We start from the raw sequence: 15604 nt of genomic DNA on the forward strand, positions 1-15604 counted from the left end.
GTAAGTAGATGGTATTTAGAACTGGTGAAAACAGCAGATAGGGTGTAAAAAAGCACAAGCAGGGACCTGATGCAGGACAGCGACTTTGTTTACCTCAAACATTTTTAAAAACAACAAAAAAAAAATAGAAAATCCATTTCAGTTTTAAGAAACTTCACATTGTGTTAATCGTGGACATGTCATGAGTTGACTTAAAATTGATTTAGCCTAATTTCTACATGGTATGGCCTCCTATGATATTATTCCGGAGAAAATAAGCAGGTATAAAAGCACGCACATCTACCTTATCTTTATTTCTTTCTTAAATTGCTACTTTGTACTGATAGTGTTAATGACAGTCAATACCGAATTTCGTATTTCCCACTGCAACACCAGCCTGGTGATGTAATGTTGAAAAAGGCAAAGCAGAGGGAGCTGCAAATTTGTATGCACAACAGAAAATCAATCCTGTAATACATGTGAGCAGTCCTTCATTGGGGCAGATTCGAGAGCTGCTATTGATTACACTTAGCCTGTATTAGATCGCCCTTTATTGTTATACTGACATATGAGACACATGTCTGAAGGGATAGATCAGCATGACCATGCTTAACTAAATTAGGTGAACAATGCCTAGGGTTGACAGAGGCAAAGAAGAGTAGTACAGAAGATACACTGATATTGACCGGATCATCCTTTATGCACGGTGTCAACATCTTGATACATGACACAGGTTTTAATGAATTAAATGAAAAAGAAAGTGTTACGTAAAAAAAGACCATCTTCAGCTGTTGTGTTTTAACAGTTGAATGTGAATATGAAAAGGAAACATTTTATTGTGATGAAGAAGATGGTGAGTCTTGAAGCAATCCTCAACAATGAAAAGCTTCTTAAATCAGTGTGGTTTTCTTGGCAGGCTGTTGGTGAGACTAGAAGAATGTTCTGCAGGAGAGGAGAGATGAATGAATTCATTAACTGTTGTGCTTTTCTGTGCTTTATTAGAAAAGTATGAATTAGGAAAACAGTTTTTAAATCGTGCTTGATTCGGCCACCGCACATTAAGCACAACAGACCAACGCACATGCAGGTGAGTTTTGGAAACACAAAATGATCAAGGCTTAAACGGTCCTGTCTTCTTTTTTTTTTGGTTGAGGAACTGAAACTGCGAAACCCACTTTCTTTTAAAACATCATCATGTCAACATAAAAAGAACCCTAGATCGCACACTGTGAACATATTAACATTTACTGTAACACAGGAGAAATCCGCGCTACAGTACCACCCAATCTCACTTAGTGCCTATATGTCAGAACATGTAACAGTCGTGTGGGACAACATCAATCAGAACAACTGCTGAAGGCTGGCAGAAGTCCTAGGCTGTTTTAATGAGCGTCAATGATATGACGATGCAGGACAAAACCACAGAGGCCACACATGTACATATGTGTTTATATACGGCTCATTGGGTAGTGATTTGGCAGATATACGGTGGGAAGGGTCACTGATTGCATTAGTTGTACATTTCTTCACTCAAATAGCATGGCTGATTCGTTGTAGAGTACATGCGTCAGCAATAAAAATACATCGCCTCGAGACATTTTTGAAATAGACAAAAAGGAAAACTGCACATTGTATGTGCTTGTATACATTCACTGTCACAATAGCTATAACAGTGATACATAACTCTGATAAAGGTGCAGGGGGAAAATACCAAATATGCTTGTTTGCTTTCTTCTGATTGACGGGGAGGGAGACTGTCACATGTGCTCAAGAAAATAAAAATGGGGCCAAACAAATACAAGTGGCACACCAAACCTCCCCTCTGAGGCGTGCAGTGAAGAGGAGGAGGTTTGAAGACTAAATTTGATTTTACCAGCACGAGGGTCAGGGAGGAAGAGAAGGAAGGGCTAGTGTTGGAGTAGGTAGCCATGTCTGTACAGTGTTGCACTGCCTTCAAACACCTTTCTGTTCACAGTGGGACTGACTGATGCTGACTTAGGGCTGCATACACACACAGACACACAAGCCACACTGTCACATACTGTGGCCTAAATAATCACAAAAATTAAATCATAACGTATATGATGTGAAAAAAATGAAGGTACACATTTAGACCAGAACATAAATAATAAGCAGAAATGCTTACACTTCATCTTCATATTCTTTTGGAGGGGAAACGGCAATCACAACATCGATCCAGTCCTGAAGGTAAAAACACCAGTTACTTTCATTTTGATTTGAATCAATTTGAGATCTAAGGATGTCTATCCTAGGGTAAAAAATAAGGCATTTCATTTTACTCTAATCCCAGTCCTACCCCTCCGCTATTCCAGGCGCGAGCCAGAGAGTTTTGTCCCTCTGTCAACGTGGCATCGATCAGGATCTTCCCATTCACAGCCATAAGTTCATCCCCGGGTACAATGCCACCTACAAACACACGCAACGTTCACAACAGTGGCATACAGAGATAAATGCAGTCAACTCAAACACTTTAATCTCTACATCAAGCAAACCAGTAATCCATAAACATGTTTTACCCCACAGTTAGAACAGTGTTTTTTGTGGGGGAGTCCATCCCTATATTTCACCATGGAGACAAATACAGCCACATACTGATTTACATTCTGTTCATAAGGCTTTTTGTCTGCACAAGTAGGACTAGTGCTTTAAATATTAAATGTATTTGCAGTGCAATTATGTTGCCAGGGATTGTGCAATCGAGGCTGAATGGGGACGTTCGTTAATGGAGTCCAGACTTACTGCCAGTTTATTTGGCACACCTAGCTAAAACTAATGCAGCCAAATACATATACATATAAATACAGCACTAAAATAAATCCTGCAGTACATAACTGGAGTTGTCATGTTTAATTTTTGCTGAAACTGGTTTAGAGAGGTGTGATTTGTGGCGCTGGTTGATCTGTATTGTGTTGTACAGTGTGGTGTTTTAAAATATTTAATTTATTCCTTCAGGACATACTTTTAAAAAAAAAAAATACATTCACTGTAAAATCTATATTTGAGTAAGTGAAATAATATTTTTTAGATTTCAAATCTAGTCTGACTTGTTTTGAGTATGAATTTGACTAACCAGTTCTGACTTGGCCCTTTGGTGTTTTGTTATCTAGAAACAAAAATAACACTAGTCTTACTTTAAGGCGAGACACCACAGTCCAAAATGATGATTTTGCTTCAATCTGTCAATTTTCAGATTTCAAATTATTTTGCAACTATTATTACCATATCTATGAAGATTCTCAGTCATCCAGGTCATAGTTATCCAACGAAGGTTAAAATCAAGGGCAACTGGACTTGGTTGAAGATACTGGAAGACGTTTCGTCCCTCATCCAAAGGACTTCTTCAGTTCTGACTGACTGGCAGGGAAACTCAGCTATTTAACCTCAGTGGGGTCGTTGGCCAGGGTCATCGATACCGCTGGTTCGTTAGTGTTCCTTGTTGCTGTGACGACAGTCGTTACAGTCGTTGAGACTACCTGTGGCCAAGACTGAACGACCATCGTTGGTATCTTCACCTGAGGCCAAGAGGTTACGTTTGTTGAGTTTCCTGGGAAGTGATGAAAGTAGTTGCCCTTGATTTTAACCTTTGTTGGATATTATTACCATACTTTTATAAAATGTACAAACAACCTGGATTAACATTGATAAACATTATTATTTGTCTATTTAAACCAAGTCTGTTAACCACAGATTTTTAAATTTAATCTTTGTTAGCATTTTCTATGTAAAAGTTCACAGTGTTAGCTAGTCCTTATAATTTAATCAATAAGAGATGTGTTCAGTGACAAACAGTCATTTTTATGCTAAGTGTGTTTGCTAATCTTTAACAGTGGTTTTCTCAAAATGACATGTTTCATGTACGCCAAGTCATTTTCCTTGTTTCTTAGGTCTCAAAGGAAGACATTTACAGAGAAAATATCAAACAAAATATCTTTTATCATTCTCACTTTATGTGGCATTTTTTCTGTAAATATGTGGAAAAAAAGGGTCCGTCACACATATGAGAGGTATATTTTGAATAGATTCATTAAAAAACATTTTTTTCATAAATCGTTATGTTAACGTCTGGCCATTTAGAATATTTTCACAAAAACATTTATATTATATACAAATCAGTGCATATTTAATGAGGAAATACATAATTTGCATATAAAAAAACAAACAAACATTTGTAATTCAACAAAAGCTTCTATTTATGTATATATTTAGCTTGTAAAGTTTCATTGTGATATGAGTAAAGTTGGGAAAAAAGCCTATTTGACTGTAATGTCTCGCCTTAACTTAATCGTAATCTAATCTCCAAGTAATGAGTATTAATTGGCTTGTAATTATATTAACCACACTAAACAAGAGTCTAATTCTGGCCTTATGGCCAATGTGACTCTTATCAAGCAAGAATGCTCCTATCTAATATGTTTTCACTTAAATTAGATTTCTTTCTTTTGTGGATTTAAAGTTAAGGTGTGATTAAGTTAAAAATTTAAAGATGAACAGACCATGCTTATCGGCAGCGCCGCCTTCATACACAGAAGATATCACCAACTTTCCCAATGGAGAGTCTGCCCCTCCCTCCAGAACAACGTCAAGCTGTCCTAACTTAAGAACAATAAACAAAAACATCAACACCAATCACCTTCAGTCATGTTTTTGACTTTAGACTTTTTTTTCAAAGTGAGATTGCTCTGATCAATAAACAGAGTTATCTGAAGTTAAGGCAGAAGGCACAGTAAGTACCTTTTTGATCCTCAGAAGTCTTACATCTCGCCCGGCTATCTGGTCCGCGGAGAACTAAAAACAAAAGATTGAAGAAAGAGGAGGAAAAAAGCTGAAAACAACACTGTATTTGCATCGTAGGTAATATAATGATAACATAAAGAATGGCCTCCTACTCGCTGCATAAGTGCCTGGTCATGCTCACCAAAAGACTTATAATATACCATTTGGGGGTTATTAACCATGGATGGTATACCTTATGAAGAGAGGACTGCTGCTCTGTTATACATGCTCATTAAGGAAACAAACAGGAAACATCTCTTCCACTAGCTAGCTATGAGAAGTTAGCTTACGTTGCAATTAACAAACAACTAGCTAATGTCCCTTCAGCACTCAGGCTGTGCTGTAGTTCTTACAACTTGTAGTAATGCTAGGTTTAAGGCATCTTTGGTGTAACATAATTCACAATGGCTACCATTGGAACAATGTCAACACATTTTGTAATCTTCAGAAACATGTGTATTTGTGGTTTACTGATCATGTAGTAGCAGAAACAAGGTTTGTTTGCTTAGTTAGCAAGGCCTGTTAGCTGCACAACAATTTCATTTTAAATAGGCAAATATGTGTGGCATTTTCTGCATTGTTGTCGTGCTAACAACATCAGGCATACAATACCATGGCGTAGGGATCAAACTCTTCCTCATATTTCTGAAATCCCTGAAAGAGAATCAATATATAGTTAATTAAAACTGATCAATATGGCATGATGGAGTTCACAAACAGGACACAAAGATACAACAGCAATCCCAACGGATCTCTGAGAATGTCAGCTGTCTAACAAGTCACTGCATGAAGTGCTGGTCAGATTTCCTTTGACAACCAGTTCTTTTCAGCACAGTTTGTTTTAATACCACACTGACCAAATGGAAACCATGGAGACACTCTTCAGTCATTAATTTGAAAAACATAGGGGCTTTTAAAACCGCATGCTTTAATTCAATAATGGCAACAATTATTAACAGAAACACACACACACACACAGGAAATCATTCCTAATCAGTCAACCAAAGACGACAGCTATTTAATTTGAAAGGAAGGAAACAGAACAAAGCTCTCAGAGAAAGGACATCACATTTATCCCGCTACAATGAGTCAGAGGGCAATTTTCTCCCTGCAGAATAAACAGACATTAATCTAACTGTTCACTGTTGTTGTGCAGACACCCAGCACTGGAGATTTTAAAAAATGAACTAATTTGTAATATATGTTTTTATTTGCTGTTGTTGAAGACAGCAGTTGAAATCAGCCCACAAAATCTATACAGAATATACAGTATACAGTACATCTATTGAGAAAGATGTTCCCTGTCTCCAAGCAAAGTGAAGGTACATGGAAATGTAACACAACCACCTTCCTTTCTTTTAGTAAAATCAATAAAAGTGCAGGCATGCATCAGATGAACAACTGAACCTAAAGGCAAGGAAGCAGCCGACAGAGAGGACATAATGGAAAGAGCCATCCATTAGGACACCTGATGTGTGAGCATGGAGACAAAAGGTGCAGAAAGACCAGGAGAAAAAGCACTCAAAAGTATTAATACATAAAGAGAGGTGGTGATAGATATGGATTACTTGTCGTTTGGGGTTTGATTTAAAAGACGAGTTGAAAGGAACCATTCGTTTCAGCATTTCCGGAGGCTGAAATAGAGAAAAGGTAACATCTCATTCTATGCTTGAATTATTTTATGCAGTATATGAAACGTATTTGCAATTTAAGTTAACAAAAAAGTGTGCTCTGTGTGTGTGATACTCTCATCTCTGTGTGCACTTTAGTCTGCTCGTTATTTACGCCCACACCGAGCTCTCGCATGCACCCCTAAAAACAGATATATACACGAACCAAAAAAGTTTTATCGGTGCCTTTTGTTGGTCAACATGTTCAACTTTTCATTTTTGTCAACCGACCAATCACATCTAGATGGGGCAGGACATTAAAAAAAGTTTGACGTGCTACAGCAAATCTTTAAATGTTGAACAATATGATTATTGACAAGTTAGTGCTTTGCATTAACAAATTAGAGACCAATGTAGAGCCCTTTTCTTGCACATGGATTTAATGAATAAAAACAACCCACAGAAAAAACAGCTGGACTTGGATTTAATATTCAACTAGTGGTAAAAAAGTATACTATTATACGAAATTATAATGAATATAGTAAATAATATATTAATGTTATACTAACCGTATACTATCAACTGAACATTAATCTTTTTATTTACTGTTATTATATTATACTAATTTAAATGGATAGTGTCTCTGCAGTAGACCAATGTAGATTCAGCTAGAGTCAGGAAATAACTGACTGGGCACCTTATGGGCCTTCCTCAAGGGCAGCCGTGTGTTTGCAGTTAGATACCACAGGTGTTAGTGTGAGTGTGTCTGAGTGTGGGGAGCAGAAAAGTCCAAGGCAGGTGCGAAGCAGGTTTATTTAAATAATAATAATAACGTTCTTGGGGATTAAAACCTGCTTTCCCTTTCACAAGACGGTATAATGTGAACAATCACAATGGTGGCTCAACGTTGTGATGTCTGTTCAGCCATCGCCGATGGACGATGTCATCGTCAATTGGCCCAACCCTAACCTGGTAGTAGAAGCGTGGGGTTGTACTGTTGTTCTCTCAGGTGTAAATGCGTGACTTAATTTGAGGCAGATGGCTACCGGGAAGGGTTACTCCAAAACAAATGCGGTTTGAAAAATAAACTTCCCAGTTTCATTAGAGCTCATTGTCAGGAGGGTGAAGCGGCTCCCGTGCGATCTAATAACAAAAGATTGGCTCTCTGCGAAACAGCTGGCGAGTCTAGGAGGCTCATCAGGACTCACAAAAAGAGGCAGAGATTAATCCCTCAAAGACATGATAGCACAGTGTGCCAGATGTCTGAATGCTTTATGACCCTATTAAGTTGAACCAAGGAGATGAGGTGTGGTGTGTTTCATACCAGGCCTTCAGAACGGAGTGCAGATCTGTGTGGATCTGGTCGCTGGGTCTGGGACTGAGGCAGCATGACGGGTTTAGACATGACAGGGGCCATCTGACGCCTCTGGTTAGGGGGACTAGGAGCTAGTTGCTATTGGGGAAAAAACATGTTTCCACACAACAGCTGAGTATAGGTTTGTATGTAAACAGTATTTTCATTTGGTGGGAGTGGACAGACTAATAAAGCTCATCATTTAGACTAAAGAAGGAGGTTTGCGAAACTTGACTCAGACTCACCAAGGGAGAGCTTGAGCTGGAAACGCGACTGGCATGGGAGGTATTTCTCATTACCTGAGCCACAGTAAAATAAAATGAATCTTTAAGCCCCCTGGGATATACAGAGGACTGCAGGAATATATGCAACACACACCCAGACTCATTCCAATTTTCACAGATATCACATCAAGGCTGAGGTTTCAAAGGGATTCAATGTCTATCCTACTGGACTAAGTGGAAACGTCCAAACAAACGCAGGCACACACTGTTTTCAAAACCAGCTCCTCTCGGTATATAACATGCTTCTTTCATCACCACTGCACACCATGCAACACTCCACCAGGGACAACAATCCACACAGCTACAACCAAACATCAATAACAACTAACTCCACCTTTGAATGCATTTCCCTCAGCTAGAAGAAATTTGTAGATCAATCGCTGTCCAATTCAGTCGTGCTAATACGATGTATCGCTCTCTGTTCATGCATAAAACATCACATGCATGCGCATAAACCCATGCATTAAATAGGATCGAGTCCCATGGCCTTGAAAATGCATTAACTCTGAGAGCTCCTGACATATATATTTTAGCTGCTGATGCAACTCATAAAAGAGGAGCCATCTATCAGTAAACCAAGACAAGGAAATAATTAAAAAAACGGAAAAGCCAATCCAACACAAAATCTCTGTCACACAAGAATCTCTAACCTTCGGACTAGAGGGGTAGGACATTTCACTGGTGTTAGACGAGTAAATCCCTCCTCTTGGGAGATAGCCGCCTGACTCCCACTCGCTCCTGCGCTCCGGAGGACTGGGAGGATGTTGGAGGTGATGGTGATGATACTGGCGGAACCCGCTGAGGGTTCCTACTCGTTCTTCAGAGTGCTGCGGGGGTGGGGGCGGAGGGGGTGGCGGAGGAGGTGGAGGAGGAGGGGGCGGAGGCGGGGGAGGCCGAGGAGCAGGCTGAGGGGAGGATGGAGGCCACGACGACTGAGACGGGGGAGGATAGTGGGAGGAAGGTGGGCGAGGGGGTTGGGGTTGAGGGGGATGAGGGTGACGGTGAGGCTGTGAGTGAGGCATGCGCCCCTTGTTGGTCAAGGTAGACGGAGCAGAGGGAGGTTTTCTAGCGCTGGATGGAGAAGGAGGCCGCCGCTGTGGGGACGCCCGAGTGTAAGGAGGGGAGTAGTTGGGTATTTGAGGTTTCAGCTTGGGCGAGGGTGGAGGGAGAGGCAAGGGAGGGGGAGGCTGGCTAGTGTTGGGCTGGGTGGGGGCCAGTCTCTTCAGAGGGCCCCGCAGGCTCTGATCCACATCATCCAGGTTAATGTCGTCCAGGTCGGTGGTGGCCAGGTGGAGGCCGCCACGGAAACGCTTCACCCTGGGCTCAGAGGCAGGAGAGTACGGCGGGGAGAGCTTAAATGTCACAATGAAATGAAAAATGACTTGTTTCAACCTCATGCGTCATTTCTCCTGTTGACCTATTTAAAAATTCAGGCAAACACACATACATAAATTCTAAATCCACAACTTCTGAGCACTACTGAACTTCCCCGTGTCATTTCACTCTCTAACATGCTGTTCTGTTAGAGAGTAAATATGTTGACAGCCACAGAGACGGTCACCAACTAAACATGGCGGGAAGGAGTCACCTCAATGCTATCATCATCAACGCTATGCTAGCAAAGAAAGAGGCTTAGAAACATACAGTGTAACGTTGGGTCTAAGAGCTCTGAGTGCAGAGAGGTTTTAGACAGAGGTGGTCTCACTCTGTACCTCTGGGGAGTCGTTCTCAACGCAGGAGATCTGCTCCATCCGAGTCTGACAAAGACGCTCCACCCAGTGTTGCACTTTCTCCGACTCCTCTAGGTCTTCTCTCTCTGTCTCTGAAACCTAGGACAGAGCCAAGGCCATACATGCAGCACCAGACGATAGGAATTAATAATTATGCACACACATTTAAACGCTCTGCTTTAACATACAACCACAACTTGAAGCCCTGAAAGCAAAGTTAACGGTGCCATAAAATGCATCGTAAATGTCAAATGGTTTATTCCACATTGTCACTTTGTCCACTCCACTTGTAACTTTGGTAAGGAGCTATTTTTGTACCTCCTGAACCAGCCGATTGATCTTCAGTTGCTTCTCTCGTTCATGCATCTCTTCTTTCTCCTTGGCGAGTTTCAGCTCAAACTCCATCTCCTTCTTGTTTTTTCTCTGCTCCTGCAGCGTGTCTGTGTTGGACACTTTCTTCTTTTTCTTCTTCTTCTCTCCTTTCTGAGGTGCCATCAGTTGGTCAGTATAAAAAGCAGGAGACAGACAAAGCTGCCACTCCAAACCACACAGCATGACATGCTAGCAAGTGACAACCACACTGGTATCTATGACTGGTCAAACAACTTAATAAAGGACAAAAGCTATGATCTTGAACTGCCACTTCACAATCACATAAGAACCAGGTAAAAGTAGAAAAGGAGTTTTGCTAATCTTTCCTTTGTAGACACCACACTGAACTCAGGGAGCTGACTGTACCTTGCGGAGTGACGGCAGCTTCCCCTCATATCGATAAAACCAGCCAAATGCTGAGGATGGAGATGATAATGATCACTCTCACAAGTTTGTTAAATTACTTCCAAGGTTAAAAGACAGCAAACTCCAGGCAGGGTACCTAATTAAAAAAACATTTCACTAAAGAGCCACAACACAGCACTCAAAGAGAAAAAAGGTAGGAAACAGATTAAGCCTGCTCCATTCAGGCACTCTGAATAACAATACAAAAACCGTGTTTAATGACCTGAAAAAGGCGTCTTTTAACAGCTGGATTTTGGTTGTGTGTCATTTCTTTTTACGCAGCATCTAGCAAAAAAAGGGCATCTAATTCAAATGATACTTAAAAACACACTCTCCAATGGCTACATGTTGGTTGTCAAAGGGAATCTTGCACTTGACGGTGTGTACAGTGGTTTGCACAAACGTCCTCCTACGACAGCTGACGACAGTGACAGCCCAGGCTCCAGACTCACTTGTCTGTCCTGCTCTTCCTCCTTGTCTTCCTCTGTGAAGGAGCCGGCTTTAGGGGAGAGGCCGTAAAAAGCAGCACAGCACACAGAAGTGACAGAGAGAGAGAGAGGGAGAGAGCATGCAGAGAGGAAGGGAAATTAGGTGACATACAGGGTTACTTCTAACAACTCTACGGTTTCAGAAGAACACATACTGGAGGTTCAGAAGTGAATAGAGGATTCATGCATTTCGGGTCAAAGATTCGTTCAGGTCTACTCACGAGAACTCTTGGCCTTTGTAGTCGGGGTGGTTTTTATCTCAGGTGGGGCTGGTGATGGGCTCCTTGGTGTGCGGGGGCTCTTAGGGCTCTTGGGTCTGTCTTTGGCTCCCCAGTCCTCCTCCCACTCTCGGTTGTGCTTCTTCTCCACAGCCTCAATCCTACAGAGGACGACAAAACATGTCAGAGATGTAAGATGTCTCAAACACGGCAAAACAACATTGAAGTGGAACTTCATGAACAAAACGAGCTGTATACTTCTCCATCTCCTTCTTATAGCGCTCCTCTTCCTCTGTAGTTTTCTGAGATATCTCCATCTGTCTCCTATAAAGCACATGACAAAAATACAAAATAAAACTCTTCTGTTTACTTTCTGTGCCCCTAACATGTGCATAGTACTCTGTTCCTCTTGCTGTGCGCTGGTATAAGCAGGTCAAGCAATGCACAGGAGGGATTTCTGGAAAACATCAACGTAAGGTCAACACCTTTGCTATTGGGTGATGACCTTATGTTGGTATTTCTTAAGCTGATTATTGAACCCAGTTGTCGGCTCACTTCAAATCAAAGGCCAATCTAGTCTCTTCTCTTTTAATAATCAGAGATCTCAATTTCAGAGTGAGGCTGCAGTCATTCGTTGGGCAACCAGAGGTATACCAGGTAGATATACAGTAGAACCAGGTATCTTCACTGCAATCACTTATTAGTTTTAAATAGAAATTAAATTTCCGTCATCCAGTCAACAGAATTTCAAATTGGGTTAGACCCTGTGTGTATCTTTCTATTGTGTTATAAGCTATGATTTGAGGGATGGGTGACAATTTAACATGTGGTGAGATCATAACTATATACCTTCCATACATTATGACACAGACATTAAAACATCTGTCTCCTGTACGGGCACAACAACACAACTGTCATCCTTCTGCCAAACAACACAACACAGGGTGGTTCTTCAGATGAGGAGAGTTTGCGTTTTCTGCTGTTCACTCACTGCCTCTCCTTCTCCTGCTGCTCTTTAATGATTTTGTTGGTCTCCAGTGCCACCCTCTTCTGGTGCATCAGCTCCTGCCTTTCCAGCTCCCTGCGGGCCTCCACTGCCAGACGCTCCTCATCTGTCATAAACAGCTCGCTGCCCTGAGAGAGTGACAACAGCGAGAGACGATAATCAGAGAAAGACATTGTGTACGGCAGGGGTCCTTAAATTTTTTGGCTCTGGAGACCGGCAGGCAAGCCCAAGCCAGCCTCCCGGACCAGGGAGAGGGAGCAGATTTGCTGTTGAGTCTGTTTTTGTCACGTCACATCTTCGAAGCCTTTATAATATTTAGGTTTGCTTTTATATCACTGCTCAATTTGTCACATATAAAATAACTAGTGCCTATCCTATTTTGGAGCACAGCCTTGAATTTCAATAAGCTATAATGGTGGATGTACTGCACGTGTCAAAATGAAGACATACACACACAAATGCCAACCCAAATAAAGGAATTAGACAGGCACCGAGGAAAACAGTAAATAAGACGGGACTGCTTGTCTCAGTCACTGAGTCCCAAGGCAAACAACCTGCCGAGCGACTTGACTGATGATTAATATTGCTCCTGCAGACAGACACACAGTCTAGGTAATATCATGTCTCACAAACAGAATGGCACATTAATCTGTGCGGTGCAGGAATACAAAGGAGACAAGTCAGAAGTCTGTGCTCCCACATCCATAACAGATTATCCCGGTTTTACTATCTGCAGATTTGATCCATATCTCAGGTTTTTTCCTATCTAAACATTATTCTATGATCCCACTTACAATATACATCACACTATGTCAAGATTATAACTTTACTCTACTATGTATTTGCTTGTGATTTATCATATTTGACTGGTTGGATACATCTTTAATATCCTAGAAACATGGGAATCTCTGGGAATCCCTTTTCAAATGTAAATACGCTACATGTAAGAAACACAGAGAGAAACGTAGGATTTGTCATTTTAAATGAGTGTCTCCTATGCAGGTGTAATCATATGCATCTTAAACTCAGTAGTGTCTTCCAGTGAGTTCAACATTACTCACAAGAGTTATATGAGAAAAAACACTGTTCAGACCGAGTTCTGGGGTTGGACCTGCAAAAGAGAACATTGAGCGCTCTATAAATTACTACTAATCTGTATTAAACATAATATAGTAAATAGTGTACTTACAGCTCCTGTCAGAACAGTAATTGTCAGACTCCTGCTGCTCTTCAGGACTCTCACAGCCTGGAAACAGAAAACTTCAAATAATGCATTTGTTTTGGATAAATTAAAGGTACTACAACAGCCTCTTAGAAAGACCTGATCTGTGTAAAGTATGTATTTATTATGGTGTGAAATTATCACAGACTCCTGGTAAATACTGCAGGCTTTATTTTCAGCCTCTTTGACAAATAACCAACAGTCCATGAAGGATTTTTACTACTGCAAAACCATTTGGGCTGGTAAAACACTATTTTGGCTGTTGTTCTGCAGCTCAGTTAGTTAAGCGAAGAACAAACACCGCCAGTGATGAGCGGTTTTATCTCAACAGCCACCACAAGAACACAGGGCTGTGGGTGCTTCAGATAAAAAAGACAACATCTATATAATAACAAAAATGACTTTGGAGTTCAGCTGTTACGGTTGCAAGTGGAAAAATAATTCAATTAAGCAAAATTCACCTCTTTGTGGTCCATGTTGGTGAATTCTACCCCGTTCACTTCCACAATCTGGTCTCCAACCTAGATTTTGGGATAAGACAGATGTAGTTCACAGCAGGCAGGTTTAAGAGTTTCATAATTTCAGGTGGTGTTCTGGTCATTCACCTCAAGTCCAACTTCTGCAGCAAGGGAGCCCGGCTTGACGTTACTGATGTAGATACCAGGTTTCTGGGTTGGACCACTGGAGATGCTAATGCCCATGCCTTTGGCACCCACGAGGCTGAGGAAAACCTTCTTCTCCTTGATTTCTTTGCCTCCAATGGACGCCAAGCCTGCAATGCTGCTTTTTTTCTCCTGGGCAAGTACAGAAATAAAGAATTTAAATTAAAAAGGCTTTTCTGCTGATGTGAGAACTTTTGACATTGAAAAACGGCACGAAGAAAACACTAAATGTTTCTCCTACCCCTGACTCAGACACAAACTGGTCGACAAACTGCCACTTGAGGGGTTCATCTGATGAGCTAAAGGAATGAAATGTAATGTCATCACAGCCCCTCACTCCCCATATCAAATTTTCCATATAGCAACACTAAATAAACCAATGAAAACTATATTACCATATTAATGATCTTACCTTTTCACTGGGATCATCCCCACATCTGCACAGATGAAAAAAAACCCAAACCAAATAAATTATTCCATTGACGTTAAACAATATCCACTTTCATCCACATCAATCATGCTGCTGCTGTTGATTTTGAGTTTGTGTTTGACACGTACGCCTGACTTTGAGCGACACGGTCTTCTTTGTCTTGATGAGACTGATGACCTCCTCGTGGATGCAGGAGGAGATGGAGTATCCATTAATGCGCACAATCTCATCACCAACCTATAAATCAACACAGGATGGGAAATTAAGAATGACACACCTTCACTTTCAATATATGAAGCCAGATCACTAATAATTTTACTGCTACTCCAACTGTTTACACCCCTGGCTGTTGAATATACCAGCCACCAATTCTATCTATCTATTGATCTGTGTGATCTATATATATTTACATGTTTTAGCCTTTTCCAGAGGAAGCTCAACAACAAAGACACTGAACCGCTTTTGACTGGATTGTTAGATTCATTTGTCAAATCTGTGCTTACATACTGTATTCATATTTACAGTCACACACACATATGTCAATGTTTACACTGTCATGTGCAACACACACAGAGACACTACACACTGCATGTAGTTTTATCTGTCCTGTTGTTTTTATCCTGATCCCGTTTTATCAACTCATTGTTTCACTGTAGGTAACTGGCTCCAGCTAGTCATCCTATATCCATCATATCCGTTATCTGTGGGTAACAATGATTATCTCTACGGCCCCTATTTAAAAAAAACAAATAAATAAATGCCTTAATCTCCTTGATCTTGGTTTGTTGATGCAATATATAATAGACTACATATTTGAAAAGGATACAGTAATTGTATTACATTATATAGTGATTTGTGAAAAACTTGATTAGTGTGAATGAGAATGCTGAATGAAATACATTTGAAGTTAACCTATTCAACCTGACTTTTAGAAGGTAATAATGCATACTGCTACATACAGTATTACAGTATCCCCGTGAATGTAGAACAGTTTAATAAAAGTAATTATGTTTCTCTAACAATTCCATAATTACCTGTTACTAAAGTCTG

At 40.7% G+C, this 15604-nt stretch overlaps 1 pseudogene; it reads right to left on the reverse strand.

The window, feature by feature from the left end:
* Positions 1-796: 796 nt before the first annotated feature.
* The window catches only part of LOC123961629, a 15856-nt pseudogene continuing 1048 nt past the window's right edge, over positions 797-15604 (reverse strand).

This window comes from Micropterus dolomieu, linkage group LG22, assembly GCF_021292245.1.
Source record: "Micropterus dolomieu isolate WLL.071019.BEF.003 ecotype Adirondacks linkage group LG22, ASM2129224v1, whole genome shotgun sequence".
Taxonomy (NCBI): Eukaryota; Metazoa; Chordata; class Actinopteri; order Centrarchiformes; family Centrarchidae; genus Micropterus; species Micropterus dolomieu.